We start from the raw sequence: 18,235 nt of genomic DNA on the forward strand, positions 1-18,235 counted from the left end.
CTTCACCACCTTTGATTTTGGTTGGCTGGTTGGTTTTTTTTTCCCAAGACAGTCCCCCTGCTTAAGTTCTGAAGATAGACACTGCCCCTCCAGCAGCCACCTTCCCGCAAGGGATGCCAACATGCTGTAGCTGTGACCAGGAGTACCAAAAGGAAATACTTTCTTGGTCACACTGTTCAGCTTGCTGATATGCTGATTACCACCATCACTGACTCAACAGCCCAAGCACCGCACTCCACAGCAATATCTCCTTTAGGATATATTAAGAATGGATTTATACAGTGCCTTTGGGGGTACTTCAAACATTTTGTAGAAGCTGAACAGATATCTATGGGACAAAGACTGGAAACCAGCAAAAAGAGATCAATATGTAACAGCAAAGACCTCAAAATTCAATTTTTTATTAACCCACTCGCACATCAATCAGCTCCCAACTTTCACCTTCGGTGAAGGAAGCAAGGTTCTGAGCGCATTGCCACATTTCACCCCTGCCCATAAACCTATCAGCACAGAAAGCTGTACAGGACTTTGTATAAAGTGAGGTAAGACACCATTTAATTTTTAACTCAGCCATAAACTGACAAGTGACAGGCTGTGTTAAGCACCCGAGGACAATTTGACAGTCTTTAGTCTTCGCAAAACCTGCAGGGCTAACCCTGCAGCTCTCAGGAGCACAACAGTAGGAGGATGCCTCCAGCAGCAACAGTGGGAGTCTGAACTTGCACAGGCTTAACCTCTGTCTGGGGATGACAAACACCTCCAGAAATCTTCCAGAATATTCCTGCTTTCTTGCACTTGCTAAAATTCTCATGGCATGGACAGTTTGTCTAAATGAAGAATTTCACTTGGGCACTTCTAGGTTTGCAACTCTTTAAAAAGTCTTCATCGTTGATGTCGAGAACACCTGGATGGAACAGATCAATGAAACATGAACTGCAGACTGACTCCTACTCCCACACACATGCATTGCTGCAGACCTTCTGCAGCTGCTGCACATAACTAGCTTTGGACTTGGTCCAGAGATGCAAAGGCCTTCAGTCTGCTCAACACTGCCACGCAGACAGCAGAACTAGCCACCAGCTCACGAATAAGTACCATCTCCCAACAGCAGGTAAGCAGACCGACTTGGATACAAACTGGCACAATGGCTAAAATATGTGACACATTTACCATTTGCGTTTTTATTACTGTTAGCCCACTTGAAAACTCCTTCAAACCTCTCAACTCTTGCTAGCAAAATTTTTACAGTTCCCTGAAGCATCTTCCATGTCCAATGTTCTTCTCCAAACGTTTCATTTATCTCCCTCCTATTATATTAAATCATAAAGTGTATTTTGGCTTTCAATGGTTAATGCTCCAGCTATTGTTTGCATGGCTACTCTCTTCTGTTTAAAGAGCCAAGGCTCTTTTAAAGCGCAGTGATTAATCAGGATGATAAATGCTGCAGTAAGGTCCCTGCTATCAATCACATTTCTTGTGCAGAAAGGCACCCATGCCAAAAAGGGAGGAGGGGAGGCTCATTTACCACTATTGTAGTAAGACTATTTTCTGTTAAGAAGAGTGGCAGCTCCTTTATCCAACAATGAATGCAGACTGACCAGCAGTTTAGAGACCTAGTAAGATATGGTTAAAGATAATAATAAAAGTTCTCCTGTGTGAAAGGGGACAGATGGCAGCCACACAATAGCCATCAAGTCTATTTAAACAGCTAAGTAGTCTTCCTAACGCCCACCCCAGCACTAGCCGTGCTGATTCAAAGACTGGCTCTCCTTGCATGGAGCCCTCTAACCTGAAACAGGTGCACAGGTCACGGTTTTTCCTTCCACACTCTCATTTACAAATTTGTCCATTCTCTCCATCAAATGCAAAGTCAGCAGAGCCTGGGACAGATGCTCCTGCCCAGCAGCGATAAGCTATGCCTCTGTGCCTTGCAAACACGTGCTCCAGGTCCCGGGACAAAGCGGCACAGGTCCGGAAGAGGCAGAGGAGCACTGTACTGGAAACGCAGCCACCAGCCTGGCAAGTCCAGTATTTCACTGCATTTCTGAGACTCGGCAGAGACAAACTGCCATGGACAGCAGAGGGCTGCACAAGTGTTTCCCATTTCATTTCAGAGATGCAGGCCATCCCCAAGCAGACTTTCTGTACAAACAGAATCAGTGACAGATACAGATCAAAATAAACAGAAAGCCACCAGTGCCAGCCAGGGTGGCCAGAGCGGGCAGGCTGCACTGAACGACATGGATTGGTAAAAGACTTAATTCTACTAAGCAGCCAAGGGCCTCGGATCCAAAACCAATTTCTGCTATGGGGAGCACTTTATTAAAATCAAAAGGTACTGATGAGTCTGAGAAACCAGCAGCTAGAAAGAAGTGGAAAAACTGGAAGGGAAGCATCAGGGGGCTGGCAAGACAGACCATCTCAGCAAGTTTCTATGAAGTCTGACAGGCCCTTCCCCCAGAGACACTGCAAGACTGGGGCTTTTAATAATGCAAGGATTACTTCAATCCATAGGCTTAACCTTCCTACAGCGAACCTGCGCAGAGACAGTGCCACCGTCATTCGGCTGCAAGCTGGTCCCTCAGCCGCAGCCTGGCCAGTCAGCACATCAGGCACCACCAGCAACTACAGCTTCTTGCCGGGGCTGAGTGCCCCTGCTTCCCACCTGCACGGCACCCTGCGCTGCTGCATCTCTGTACACACCTGTCTTCTGGCGACCTCTGCAAGCAGCACTGCTGGGAAATGAAAATGCTCTGGGTTCAGTTCTCATAAACACTCATGGCTGTAAATCCTCAAAAGCCTTTTTAAGCTCTGTCATAACATATGACTTTTTTTCATGACATAGTTTATTATACAACTCTTTCTTTCCCTCGTATTAAGAAGAACGGAAACATAACTGCAAGGAAGTATGTTAGTACCGTAACATGAACTGAACCCAAAGGTGGTAATGCTTTTTTGGCAGAATGCACGTGAGCAATTTGGGCCTCTCATTACATTTAGTAAACTACACAAACAGAACTACAGGTGGAAAGGAGATGCTTACATCTGGGACTACCCTTCACCCCAAGCCTAGCCTAAGGCTTTTCAGGTCAACAGTCAATTCCACAGATGCTAGGTTACACCCAGTAGGACTGGGGGTTTTTTTAATAATTTTATCAATATTACTTTAGTAACAGTACTTCAGAACACCTAAATAACCTTTTTGCCTGTCAACAGAAACAAGCATCTCCTCTTTGACTGATGTAGAAAGCTTAAAAAAAAATACAACCCAAACACCGGGGTTTTATAAACCGAGTTAAATTCTGGGTAAGTGAAAGAAGGTATGCTCCTTTTTTCTCCCTAATATTATGAATTTAAAGTCTATGTTTCTGTATTATACATGATTATACACACATATACACAGGCCAAACTCATATTTGGTTACAGAACAAAGCTGATTTGTTCCAGGAATTAGATTTTCCACAGTACTTTATTCCAACAGACCTCATAAAAATACTTCTAACTCCAACACTCCTCCACTGATACTAGGAAGAAGAGTTTGCTTTGGTATTTCTCCTGCCCATTTGGATACTGCAGAAAGGATTTTATGGGTCAAGACAGTGTTATTACAAGGGTTCCTCACAATAAAAAGCACTCTGAAAAATGTAAATGTAAACACTAACAAAATCTAAGTGAACATGTGGACACAGATGCAATGATTTGATTATATCCCCCTCCTTGTCTCACTGCTTTTCTCCATTTTTTTCTTTACAGGTTGGTATTTTAGGGGAAAAAATCACTATTATATTGCAAACCTAACACCACAGCTGAATACTTTTGTTTGCCCTGCTGGGCACAGATTAACTTTCAACAGACGAAGAACAAAAAATAAGTCTGGGTTCACACCACCAAAAAGGATTTTGTAGCACAGTTGTGGTGATCTCAAATCACAATCCAAAAGGTAACTGAGGCGGCTCCAGCACTTCAGATGTCTGTGGAACAGAACCACAATCATCTGCCAAGTTGCCTATAAAGGACATCACAATAGCCCTAAGCCTCTGTGAGTCCTGTTTTAAACATAAGCAGCAGAAGGTGGAGGGATTTCTACACACACAGAGATCACCTTACAACTGGAAGAGGAAAAAATGAAAGAAAAAGGAGGGAAAAAAAAAAAAAAAAAAAAGGACAAGACAGACAGTCTTGCTGCTACATCTCTCAAACTGATGTCACGAGAAGAGTTCCCCAGGCCCAGGTCTTGCTCAGGAAGCTCAAGAGTGCTGCACGATCTTTGCAAAAGGTTCAATTGCCTCGCTTCCCCCTGTGCTGGAGTGACACAGCTAGCAGCAGTAACAGTGGCCTTCACAAGCCGTGAAGAACATCACCAGCACAGAGACAGCAGAATCGGGAGGCACCTCTTGGACACCCGCAGAACCTCCTACCCAAAGGCATCCACGTAGACAACTCACACAGTCAAACCACAGCAATACAGCTGTGCAGGGCCTTCTGCCTGGAGGACCTTGACCTGCACCTGGGCCGTCTGGCTGCCAAGCACAAACCCCAGGAGCAGGACTCATTACACTTCATGCACCCTTCTGCCGTTGTTCCCTGCATTTGATATTCTAAATAAAATCAAACATATTGTGTTTCCTGCAAAACACGTAAATGAGGAATGGCAGCACACAAAAAAGGTAGGCTCTAAGCATTGCTAGATCTGTAAAGATCACTCTGAGGTGAAAGAGTTACAGGACAAGAACACGGAAAATAACAGGATTCCATCACAACAACAATATGCTTGCTCAAAACCCCCCAAGAATCCTTCCTAGCCAGTCCCACTGTACTCAGGGCTGTACAGCCACATCATACTAAAAGGTTTATGAAGATCAAAATCTCTAACTACCCTGCTCTTCCACACACACCCCTCTTGGCAAACACAACAGTAAGGGCACAGAGCAGACTGAACAGGGACCAGTGAGATGTGCAACAGTTCAGAATGACAGTCTTAATTTCCTTTTGTGTGTGATACAGCCACAGAGAACTCTTTTTTTGTTGCTTATTTTTAATTCAAATATTCTTTAGTGAGTTCTTTCAAGGGAGCTATTCTTGATTTGCAAACTGCAAGCCACATGGATGCATTACTTGTATCACGGAGCACTGTTTCCATCCCTTCTGCTCTATAATTAATCGCTAAAGTGCTCGAGTTTCCTGCCCATCACACACATTAGTATTTAAAGTTTTTACACACACTGGCTAACTTTACAAATGTAAAACTACTTTTAGTAGTTGTATACATCAGGCTTGAATTTACCTTCTCATAATTACTTCCACAAGTGCTCGCTGAAAGAGATTTTTACTAATGGACACTAAATACAATAAACCTTAGAATAAGCACATTCATTTAAATACTCAAGGGCATTTTGTGTATTTTGCAGGAAAGGTTGCTGCAGTTAGCAGTTCTGTCCATGTCTCATGGCTGCCCTTATCATTCATTACGTAACACCATCACTACAAATAATAGCAGCGATTCTTAGTTTAATGATTATTAATATGCTTAGTTGTATTGCAGCAGTACTTTGTGGCAACTTTCCAAGGAAGAGGATTCAGTTCTCCTAGGCACCACACATCCATCCAAGGAGAAACCGAGCTCTTGTTCAGGGGCGCGGCGGCAGCAGCTCCGAGTACAGGGAGCCCACAGCACCAGGCGCCGAGAGCACAAACCTCTGCAGATCCCAGTGGGTTTTGAAAAGAGACAGGAGGCCCCTTTGGTATACGTATAGGAATACGGGGTGAGGGGGGGATCACAAAGCTTTATGTTTCAGACTTCCATCTTCTCTGAGGGCATTCAGCACATTACTGAGCAACCCAATTTGTTGCTTTAACTTCTATCTTATCTTGACTATGAAAAAAAATATTACCAGATCTATCTTGACTCATTTTTTGGCATCTAATGTTCCTTTAGTTTTACCGTCATGTTGCTAAACCCAAGGAAAGATTACTCAACTCTTGTCTTGTCCTTTAGAGGTTCAGAGCACGCGGTGTAGGAGCTGCACGCTGGCTTTAGCAGAGCACTTTACGAGGACCCACTGCACAGCACATTCAGCTACACTTTGCTTCACTTAAAAAAGAAGGTGTGTTTCAAACATCCTCTAAACTTCAGAAAGACACAAAATCAACTCAGACTATGCTCGACTTTGTTGGGAGCATAGGGAAGTCACCAGAGCAGTATGTCATTGGGTTGGGGATCTGTCCTCACCGGACAGCTGATCCTGAGGGCAGCTGAGCACCTCCATGGCTGGCCAGGACTAGACCCCATTGTAGCACTAGGGTGAGGCCTGGCAACACAGACTTGCTGGCATACTCTTGAACTGCAGCACTAACAAAGTCCTGATTTAACATCAAGTTCTCAATACAGGTATCAGCCATCTTGAATTCTTATAAACTTGATTTATACTGCATTAAGTCAACACTGAGGAACCTAACGCCACTCCATCAGCCAGGTCACCACAATCACATTAAGAAGTGCTGAGAAGGGTTTTGGATTGATGCAAGGAAATCCACCCTTGAAGGGATATCAAACTGCTGTGACTGTGGAAATCTTAAGGCAGATAGTTCTGTCTGAAATTATTAAATGTTACTGGGTTTGTCCCTTCTCTGACCCCAGTCAGAGGCAGCTTCAGGTGGATGATGCAGACTGAGGTTTTATGCCTCTGCTTTCAGACAGAAACAAAAGCAAGCTGGAGCTGTCAGCGAGATTGCTCCCTGTGTGCTCAGGGCTGGATACAAGGGAAGAAAGGTGCTGAGTCCCAGACAGGGCAGCCTGGTTTCCAGGGCTACACTGTCCAAAGGCAGAACCTGATCAATCTCCAGATCATGACAGCCCTGTGTTTTCCACACCTGCTGCCCTTTCTCCACAATACCTCAGTCTCAAATCTCTTAAAAAATCGTAGGGGAATTTGGAAAATCCACACTGGAAAGAGAGGATTCTAACCCTGTGAAATCCAAATCATCTCTGTTGACATCTTATCTTGGAAATTATCACTACAGAATTACCAATAAAACCCTAACACTCTTCCCAGCGCACACAGAGGATGTAAAATACAGTTGCAAGAGTCGCAGTCACTGATGTCCATTGCTGCCAGAAGCACACGTGGGGCCTGACAGCATGCTGACCAGTAGTACCCCGACAGCATAATGATACACAAAGTATGTGAACAGTGCTCCTCACCACAGAGCAGAACTAGGTGCTTTCCCCAGCGTAAAAATGAGATGCGAGTTTAACACGATTTCTTCTCTGCTCTATTACCTACGCAGTAGACTGTGCTGCCATGCACATGAAGTCAGCAGGGATTTGCCAAGGAACTTTTCACAGAGATGTGTTGTGTGTTTGTTTCCGTATCTGTAGCTCAAACACGCGAAATGAGTGTTTGAGGATGTGCCTGCATGCCAAGTTCCCAGAGCCATCACATGGACCCTTCTCTCCACAGCCGAACTCGGGGCCACGGATTCCACCACAAGATGAAGTTTCTCAGTATTAAATACTACACAATGCTGAGCCACACAGTGCTCAGGTCCCTTCGGGCATGCAGATGGAAGCGACTTAGGAACCAGAGGCACAGGCAACTAGACAATATGGGGAGTTTTATACTGACATTTAAATACACAGATCTATCATCTCTCCCCCACTGCTCTCTATTCCTGTCTCCAGCAGTCATGAACCTCTCACCCTTGATGATGAAAAGGCTAAAGAAAGGCACTTTCTTAAGTGTGACTCATTTCCTTCTAGCCAATTAAAGTGTACATTTGCATTTTCAAGAGCAAATATACACACCAAGTAAGAAAAAGAAGCAGCGAACCCAATTTACTAACCACACTTACTGAAAAATCACCTTATCGCAAGAACCAGGATGACTCAGAAAACAAATGTAAAAAGCTTCTGTGATGTAGCGCCGACTGACACCCAATGTATTAAAATAAATTGCCCATGATTTCTCGCAAGCTCCATGCTAATGCACTCCATAAAACATCAGTCCAAACGCAGCCGTGCATAACTATCTAGAGGCTTCACTTGGTGGCAAAGAACACAATGAATTGTCCCCTGACCAAGACAGGGAAAGGAAGTTAATCTGCACTTCCAGCCTTTCAGGGAATGTTCCAGGTTTGTAAAGCATGAGTCAGCAGCACTGCTGCTGTAGAGGTTTTTACCAAGCATGCTACTGGCAGCAGAGTCTCTTCTGCCTTTTCCAGCTTTTGGTATGTCAGCGTTAAATGTCCATCAGGAAATAGCCACCTTTTGTATAAAATGGGACAGGTGAATTGATTGCCATTTATTCATTGTCGTGTTAAAAGTTATTGCAGACCTGTATGATCACAATATACAGCAAACAGCTCCACAAGAATAAAGAGTTGATGGGTGAAGGTGGGAGAAATCAAGTCTTTTACTAAATGGTTTTTAACATTTTTGTTGGTACTCCTACTACAGTAATACCACAACCACCTCTGCTACTGCAGCCAAGACAAAAGCCCCCATATACCAAGCCTCATCATCAAATTTTGCACATACACAGCTTCTTCTAACCAAGAACCTCAATCATTTTGCCAAGTTGACGATGACCCCTACTGAGGAACACATTGGCATTTCTTTGTCTGATTTACAAACAAAAAATAAAAAAACACGGAAGAGAAGGAGTACACAAACTTTCAGAAACAAACCTGGCAGCTCATAGTTCCTCACAGGAACCACAGGCCTGCCTCTAATCACTTCTTCCTCCAGGTGAGGCCACATCTGTTGATCTCCTGGTCCAGCTCATACTCCATTGGATTTCTGCACTTTGATGGTTGTTTTCTTGACAGGTTATACAGGGTCCTTCCTAAAGTTACTAAACTAAACTTCTGCTGTCTAACTGTCCCTAACACTGAATATTTAAACATAGCTTGACAGACAGTGAAGGACAGAAATGTGTTTTCTTCCTAGAATGAAAGGCAGAACTGAAATGAGTCCTCCTTTCCCTCAAATGAGGAAAACAGTGACATAACCTCACCACTTGCTGCCTCTGATCTTCCAGGCAAGCAGTACATGCACATCCTTGCAGCACACACAAACGACCTAGTAGACTGTAACAAGGCTTTACCGTTGGTCAGATTCTACTGTCTGTGCTGTATCTCCTTCCTCCAGAGGCCAGACCACACTGCTCCTCCTCCATCCAACCCCCTCTCCCACCATCCTCAGGGCTATTTAACCACTTTGTGGGAACAAGCTACAGCTGCACATCATCCATGTCAATCAACCCGCTGCCGCTGAGGCAAGGCCACAGCTGCACGTTATCAATGCTAATCAGCCCACTGCCTTCAGTCCTCTACAGCACATGATGGCCAGCCAGTACCCCAAAAGCAGCTCTAGCTCAATGCCATATCCTGGCCAAGTGACAGCATAAGGCCATAGAGAAATGGGGTTACTCTACTGCAAAGGGAATAGAAAATGGGGTAGGGGAGGAGAGGACACAAAACGTAAACCCGTGTGAAAACAACTTTCACCAGGACTACAATGTATTGGCTCCAGTCTTCCATAGAAAACCAGTTTTACGTGGCTTTCATTCTCCCCAGCTAGTAATTTGAGCCCAATGACCGATGTCAGCCTGCTTTGGTACAGAAGTAGAGATAACTGTCTTCCTGCAAGTCACATGAAAACAGACATACAAGTAGAAAAGACAGACCATGCAAGTGACCCCCCCTCATGTCTCAACCAAAAGGAAAGCCATAAAATAGGACCCTTATTTGCTGCTGAAAAATTTGCCTAGAAGACAGCCTTTCTAATCTGTAAAACTGCAGGAAAAATTTCACTGAGAATTCTTCCGTGAGCACAAGGCATAAATCAACAGGGAAGTCAGCACCCTTAATGGAGATGCTCAAAAAAATACTTGTTTCATGTAATCATAGGAAAAAACAACATTAATACTGGTGATCTAACCCTAACCCTAGTAAACATACTGAGACCCAGAAGAGTCACAAAGCAAACCTTTTCCTTACCTCCATCACACACGCCAAGAGAAGGCCATCTAACAACTGGGGTTAAAAAAGAGATGACTATCTCAGCTCAGGACAGAGGCAGACGCAGGGGTCCAAGCTTGCTCCTGACACTGCTCCCCACAAGAGAGCCCTGGGGATGAACTGACGCCACACGTTGCTTCTGAATGCCTTTGGCGCATTTGGTCACCATGTCATTTGTTTAAGTGAAGGCAAGTGCCAAACATCACGTCATTCTGGGTGCATGCCCTAGAGTCCACAGACTGCCATCCAACACACCTCACTGACACGGCACGCTCTGGCTTCTGTTGCCTTTTTGCATCAGCTAAGAAAATGTTTTGCTTTTGATATTCCAAGCCATCTTATGCTACCCCTGTGGCCATAGTATATTTAAGTCTTGTCAATCTAGAATTAATTCTCTTCTTACAGCATAAGTGCCCCTGACCTCTACTTCAAGAAAATTATATTATTTGAAATAATTTCCATTTTTGCCAGCATAACATCTCATTTTCTTCTTGGCCACCAGAAGGAACTATTTGTGATGTGAATCTTAAAAAAACAGATCAAAGGAGGAAGTTAAAATGACAAAACAGAGGTGTAAGAAATGTGCATGTATTGTTTACATTAAAAAAAAACCAACAACAAAAAAACCCAAACCCACACAAAAAAAAAAAAAAAACCAGAGTCTCCTCACCAACTTTGATTTATTAACAAACAGCTGACAGCCTTTCTCTGTTTTTAGGAGACCATAAAGGACTGATAAGATGCTGTGCACAGGAGATAAGAGACATTTCCATAGGAGATGAAAACCTTTCATCTGAGGGGATCACACTGTCAACAAATTTGACTCATTGTACACTGATACTGTAAAAACTAGGCATTTCTACTCATCTGCTAACAATGTCATCACTTCTATTTGTGAGAGACCCTTCCTTTCCCCTTCTCCAATGCTGCAGCAGAACCTTGGATTCTGACATCAAGCCCAGCAAGCAGCGTTAGTCCTTGAGACAGTTTGCAAAACATTAATGAAATCAGAATGAGACTGCAGTTCAGCTTGTTGCCCTTGGATAATAGAAGTGAAATTAAAAGTAGAGGGAAGACAAGGGACTTGCTTCGTTGCTAAAAACAGACTGCTGAGTGCATTTTTCAAGAATTAAAATACTTTATACACTATTTACTTCAGGTTTTCTCTTTCAGTAAGTCTAGTGATAATTTAAACCAGAAGGAAATAGTATTAAAAGCAACTAAGAAAAACTAACTAGTACAGCATTCCTTTGAATAATTTTATTTAGCCAGGAAAAACTGTTAGGTAAGATGCCTTCTGCCAAAGACAGAAAATACACAAGGGCCAAGAGAACAGAAAGATGTATAGATGAGGAAAACGAGCAATAGAACTGTATACATAAGAAAAACAGGAGAGAGAATATCTTGAAAAATTCACAAATGTTTTCCCCCAGGAAACAGCGTGTATCAATCAGTCCTAGCAATTTACTGCAATGAAACTGATTATTCATCACGTTTCAGAGGGATGCATTGCTGCTAGCAATGGCTCACATCTTTGCCAGCGCTGACATTCTGGCTTGGGATTCCTGCCTGTCTGTGGACCTAGCCTGGCCATTTCAGGAGACCAAGCTTTCTCACAGCTACCTAGGCTAGAAGCATAACTGCCTTTCCTGAATAATTTCTCACCTCTTTTATTCTGGTTTTCAAAAGGCACCCTGAAACTTCAGAGTAAAAACATACACAGGTTTTGATTGCTGCCCTACAAACACATATTCCCTCCAGGTCTAAATGCAAAGCTAAGTATAATCACCTGGAGGACACCTGGGAAGAACAACACAGGATATAGTCTGGTTTGGATGACATTGAGCAAGAACTGGCACCTCAGAACTTAATGCAAGATGGATACACCTTTCCCTCTGTCCATCAAGGTGGAGGGAGCAGACTTTCAATCCTGCTTAGACTTTTTTTTATCTACCTCGTTGGTTTTTTTTAAGGGGGCAGTCCCCACTGCAAATCAATGAGATCTGCATTCCTTACCCAACTGACACATCTGAAAGTTTAATATAAAGTTGCTTAACATTTTTTATTCTGCAGGGTTTTATCTCACCATTTCCTTTACAGCATCAAGGGATTAAAGCAACCAAAGCCAAGAGGTATTAGGGGGAACAGGATAATAAACTACTTCTCTTGGGAACTAGCAATGACACTGTCAAAAACCCACAGTTTGCTTCATTTTGGTACGCAGAAATTATTTCTGAAGCACCAGCAATATGTCAAAAAGCCATCAGACAGATGCTTATCCAGCACCGCCCCACCCTGCCAGGCTACTGGAACACTGGGCATAAAACCCCTGAGCTGAGACACATGCAGCTCTCGGCAGCAGCGAACAAGTTAAAAGAAGTTTCCCTCCTCCATGAAAGCAATACAGCATGAAACCACCACTATGCTTAGTGCCCTGATAGACTGTACCTGCTCTGAGCAAGGCAATGAGTTTAACCCTGTTCTTGCTGATGCTAAAATCAATGTTCAGACAACCCCACGTCTGATATGACAGAAGCCAGTTTTGCACCCTTGTTGTACTAACCCAAGACAATAGACAAGCACCCAGGTTTGTCTCTCGCTCTTTGGTAGCTGCAGCTGGAAGGACTAATTAAATAGCTGCAGCATATGCATGCACATCAAAAATTACTTCACAGTACCTGCCAAAACAATTTGAAAATCTATGCAAAGCTGCAACACAACATAGTTTGACAAAATAAAGAATAACTACTATTGTTTAAGTAAAATCAAAAGAAACAAAACCCAAACAACAGTCCACACCCTGTATCACATTCATTCCCACATTCTCAAAATCATGTCCAAATACAGAGGTGTCCTACCTTTTCAATCTGTGAATAAGCAGATTCCAATCAGTGCGTCACGTTCAAGACTATATACCGGAGAATCTGTTAATATAAAACAAAAGTGTTGGGGGGTGGGGGAACTGAAAATACTTAATTTTTGCTGAAAAAGAGTTTTCAGCTATGAGAAAAGCAGGGTTTTTTCTATTACACAAAGACATAGATGCATAAACATATCCATACAAGTATGTGTATATGAAGGTGTGAGTGCATATGATATATATTATGTATGCATCAAATATATTTATAAACAAAACCACAGAAGTTTATTACCTATACATTTTAATTCATCCAGTGTGCACCGCTACAGAATTTAATTTACAGCAGACTAAATCCAAACAGCTACAGCATAAAGGTGTAACTCTTTCAAATCCTCAAGAAGCAAAGAAAGCTGACATTTTAAAAAGAAAATTATTACCAGCTCATACGCTGCCATACCACAAAAGCCTATCCTTAAATAACTGCTGCACAATCATTCTCCCGGAGTGTTGTTATCCATCGGCTCGCTGCCTATCTCCAGACAGACGCAGTCTGCAAGCCACCAGCTTGTATCTACCATGTGTAGGTCAGGAAAAGGAAAACTGCAAATTAGAAGAAGTCCCCGCAGTGGTGAAAAGGAAAAGAGGGTGAGTGGGAGAGAAAGAGGGAGTTCACTGGCCACAGAAATTTCGAGAATGATGACAAACCAGCCGGCTCCGCCATCATCCACTTACAATAGGATGCTGCACCTCGCGGCTGCTGAAGCAGTTTGTCAGGGGGTTGCTGGTAACAAATGCCTGACAGGCATTTTAATTGCATCCAACCAAGTGTGTCCCCAGGAATCAGGCCTTTAATCCTATGAATATCATCAACTGGTTTCTTTTGTGCTGCTGCCAAACACACACAGGCACGCACTGCACAGAGACAGCAGCGCACCCGGTTTCCACTGTGATGCCGATCCAAATCCTAAACAGGTTTTACGGACGGTACATGCTGAAAAGGAGGTCTTGAGGGATTTAGCATTTTCTGCATTACGGATTAGCAGGGCGATTCACTCTCCCCCTTTATTTTTTCTATCTAGCACTTCTGTTCACATGTTGGAACCAACTCGTCTATGCTGTTATTTGAGCCTTGCATTTGCTTATTCACACCAACGGAAAATAAAACCATGGAAAATGCAGAAGTGCTGCAGGCCTGCAGGGACAAGCGGGGACCCTTCAGGACTAACACAACAAAGGAACAAGGCTCACTGCACGGTTCAGCTCACAAGCGAGTTGCTGTGAGGAGTCTGGTTTTACTGCCCCCGTGCAGCCACCAAGTCTGCCTTGATCTCGCCTCCCTGTTCCAAGGCTTTCCCCACAACAACGTTAACCTGAGCAGGACAAGGGACCTGCAAATTGGGAAATCACCCAGTGTTTTGGGAGGAGACACAGCACGACTGGGGAGGGGCAGCAGAGAAGGGATAGAGGAACATGAAGTCATTTTTTAAAACGACAGAGTGAGAGAAACAGTTGAAAGATGAACTGGTTTGTTTTGAGCTCTGTAAGTCTGTAACGAAACAGCGCAAGCAGCAAAGGAGCAGTCAACAGAAACCAGTGAACCCAACCACACTCTGAAGGACTGAGTCTCCGCAGTCACGACAGACAAGCCGAACAGATCCACTTCCCAACAGCAAGCTGGCGTTTCTCAGTCCCTGTGACAGCAGAACCCTTGAGAGGGCAGGATGTCAACGAGAAAAGGACACATCTCCCCAACACAAAGGTTGGGAGAGGCCCAACAAACCCCATCTACCTTTGAGAGGGATAAGGAGCTTACAGGAAGGAGTAATAAATCTCCAATGGATTTCCAGAGCTTCTCTACCAAAACTCCGGGGGTAGAGGGCTGCAAAGGGAATCAATTCCTTCCTGCCTTCCTCCACAACTACGACAACATGACTTTTCACACATCCATCAAACTTTGCATCAACCAGAAGTTCCACCCTCGCTGCTATAAACAGATCCTAGTGCCTTAAAAGCAGCTGTACTGACCTGCCAGTTTTCCCCTCACTCTCTAAATCACCACAGCAGTGAGGAGGATGAGGAAACGAAGTAATGGAGCCCCCATAGACAGCTTGTATGGGACAAAGATAACAGTGGAAGAGGTGCTGCATGGCAGCAAAAAGGCCTTCAGAAGGAATGGAAAAAACAAGCAAGAGCAGCACTATCACAATTCTTAGACCTTTCCTCTGAGAAAGCCTCCTGTGACTCATCGGAAGGGGTGCCTGCTGCTGCCAAACCTCCCACTGCAGAGCTCATCCTCTGCAGAAACCAAGGAAACTCTAATCCTGCCCTCGTCTTCCTCACCTCCACCATTTAACAGTTGGTGCTTATTCACAGCATTGCTACCATCCCTCCCTCACTTCCCCTCTACAGCTCCCCTCCACCAGCCACTCTTTCCCCAAAGCAACCAGAAGCTCTGGGAGGTCCCAGAAACACCACCATGGGGTTGGGATGGTAGAGGGGGCAAGAAGTCCTGAAAACTGTCCTGCAGTTGCTCTCAGATGTTCCTGACAGACCTTATGTGGTTCACAAGGGATTGATCATATTGCCAGGCTGTCCCCTATATGCTAGAGCCCATAACTGAATCTCAAACCAGCCACCCAAATCACCCTCACCCTACCAATACAAGCATTTATGGGGACCCAATCTGCCAGAACAGCCCATGGCAAATGGTTTCATCACCAGATACTGCAAATAAGACATAATCTTAGTAATCAAGTTTGTTCTGGGTGCTGTGCAATATGTCTTTTCATATTCCCATAAAAGCATTTCTGACAAGACAAAAAGGGAGGAGACAGGGATGAAGAGCGTAATTCAGGTAGATGCTGGAACACAGAGAACACTCAGCTCTGCCTGAGATTTAACGTCAGGTTTTCCTGGCTCAGCCAGGAAAGCGGGATCAGTCACAAAGCAAACTCATCACATAAAATTAATGCGCCCCAAGACAGTGAAACAAGAACACTTGTGAGCAAAAAGAAATACACAAACATTTGTAAGTTGACAAGTCAAGGTCCTGAAAACATTTTAAGTTGTGAACTCATGCTACATAGCATGCATTTTCAGCACCGCACCTCTCAAAAAGGAATAAAGACATTTACAGTCTCAGTAAAGGAGGTGGTGAGACTGTGACTGAAGCCTGGTCTAAACTCCAAAAGATCTTGCATGTTCAGGTGAGTTTTTCTCTTAAATTCTGACAGATGGAAGATAGTCCACTCAGTTTCTGCACTGTAGGAGGAGCTTAGAAAATCCAGCTGCATACTGGATCCCTCTTTGCAAGGTACTGGGCAAAACAGGAGACTGCTTCTGTTAGAACAGAATACTTAGAAGAGCCAAAACACAAAAGGGAATACCGGTAGCATTCTACTAATTTTCAGGATAATAGAAAAAAAGAACGATTAAGGGGCTTGGGCTTGCTCAAGGTCACACACAACCTCTGTTATCAAGCCGAGCTGGAAGACCCTGCAAGAACCTCCATCTAAGATCTTTCCACTCAAATCGCTGTTGAAATCTTACATCCCTTTAACAAAGGACTTGGGGGTTGCCTGCTTCTTTTTTAGCAAAGACTGGGTGAACATTTTATGCAATGCCTAAAATAGCATCCAACATCATCAGTGATTTAGATTAAGAAGAGTAAGTCTACTGAACAGAAACTGCACCACTCTGGTAAAAACAGCCCTGGAACAAGAGATTTTAATTTTATTCACTACTGTCTTACCAGTTATAACTGTGCTGGGGATGTTTGTCTGCTGGAGAGGTTGAGAAGAGATGGATCCTTCACTTGACTTTGTAAATACTGCCTGTTGTTCTGCAGTAGTAATAAACATCAGACTATCCTATTTTACCAGCCATTTGAGGGACAGCCTTGATATTTTTTTTTTTCCTTCCTTGTAGGGGGAGCACACATGACAACAGAAGAGCATTAATCAATTCTGAAAAAACACATGCAATATAGCATACTAGCTTTTTCACTAGAGCTACACGGTGAGGAAGGCTGAGGCTGGAGTCACCATCTGTATCTCTATGGTTACTGATAATTGAGAGGTTGAAGGATGGAGAGGAGTTAGGAAAAGCTGCAGGCTGAGTTAGCAGCTTCTGTGGGTAACAAGGTGCAAAGGATTTCAAGGCAGGTTAGAAAGATGTGGGATGCAGAGGGGGCCTGGTTTTGTTTGTAGTCTCCCCCCCACCCGAAGACAAGCATGCAAGAGCTGATGTACCTCCCTCATGCAGCCAGCCCCTCCAAAGCCTTTTCAGCTGTGCTTTTTGCTTTACAACAGCAGTGCCCCTGCTTTGTATCCACAGCAGATTTCAACATCTTTACAGGACCTACCTGTCCTTTCTCCCAGGCTACAAATAAAACAGGCCCATACAGGTGACATTGCCCTTTCCCAGCATCCATGCGAAGGCATCCCTTCACACCGAGTACCACAGCCAGCTCTCATGCACCCACTAACCCAGCAATTAACACCACATGGGCTTCTGTGCAGCATGGTTATATAAACAAGCCTTCAAAATCCAGGGAAATTACATCCTCTCTTTCCCCTACCTCAGCTTATTAGTTTAAAACCTGTCAGACACATATTTTCAGGCATGATCTCTCTTTTGTGAATTCCAAGCTGACTCTCTTCAACTAAATAATAGATATGAGCAATACCTAGAAAGGGATCTCCTATTTCCATTTCACTCTGTGCCAGCATGTCACAGAAATCAAGCTGGAAGATGTAGATAGTTGAAATCCTCCCAGGCTTGCTTTTCAAAACAACTAATTCTGCACAGAACACTTTGAAGCTACTAGACAAATGTGTTCTTGGGCTTTCTTAGGAGATCCTTGGTTTCTGGTTTACAGGCCAGTGAGAACAAAAGACTAAGAAAGAAAAATTCAAAAAAGGTGTTTGTTAGCCCCAAACCTTGTACATTGATGTGGTATAGTTACTAGTAACAGCTCCAATGCAAACTTTTGTATAACCCCATAATAAACCACCACCTCTGCCCTGGCTACTGCACACGGAAGGGAATAGTCCTGTCTCACCACTTGTTCAGCCTGTTGCTTCTGGAGTGCCAGTGTCTGACGGTACCGAGCCACTGGTGTGTCTACAATAGATTTGTTACCGTTTAAAACATGTAGGTGAAGAGGTGGGTTTATTCTCCATTTCCATTTTAATTTCGTCTTTCATTCCACTTCCTTCAGGAAGCTAAACTGCAGTTTTGCGTTACCACATAAAGTAGTACCCGTAGCGTTATAGCCACAACGAGCTAAGGTTGTAACAGAAGGCAAGTTTTCAGGGAATAGTATCTGCTCTTATCAGAGCAGTGCTGGTGCAC

The 18,235-nt window shown here is 43.8% G+C and overlaps 1 protein-coding gene and 1 long non-coding RNA gene across 40 annotated transcripts in view; one reads left to right on the top strand and one right to left on the bottom strand.

The window, feature by feature from the left end:
- MAP2 (microtubule associated protein 2) overlaps positions 1–18,235 on the bottom strand; it is a 235,665-nt gene that overhangs the window by 126,380 nt on the left and 91,050 nt on the right. For 32 of the 39 annotated variants that reach the window (XM_055812584.1, XM_055812576.1, XM_055812575.1 and 29 more), the window contains one exon: positions 12,879–12,944. The exons of 2 other annotated variants lie outside the window; for them this stretch is intronic. The gene's annotated coding sequence lies outside the window, so the exon portion shown is untranslated. 5 more of the 39 variants (XM_055812582.1, XM_055812573.1, XM_055812581.1 and 2 more) reach the window with 3 other exon arrangements.
- LOC114014089 (uncharacterized) lies at positions 616–4,634 on the top strand. The gene is made up of 2 exons (XR_003557465.2): positions 616–1,111; positions 3,754–4,634. It is a non-coding gene; the product is annotated as an uncharacterized LOC114014089 (long non-coding RNA).

The sequence above is a fragment of the Falco peregrinus genome, chromosome 8 (assembly GCF_023634155.1).
Source record: "Falco peregrinus isolate bFalPer1 chromosome 8, bFalPer1.pri, whole genome shotgun sequence".
NCBI lineage: Eukaryota > Metazoa > Chordata > Aves > Falconiformes > Falconidae > Falco > Falco peregrinus.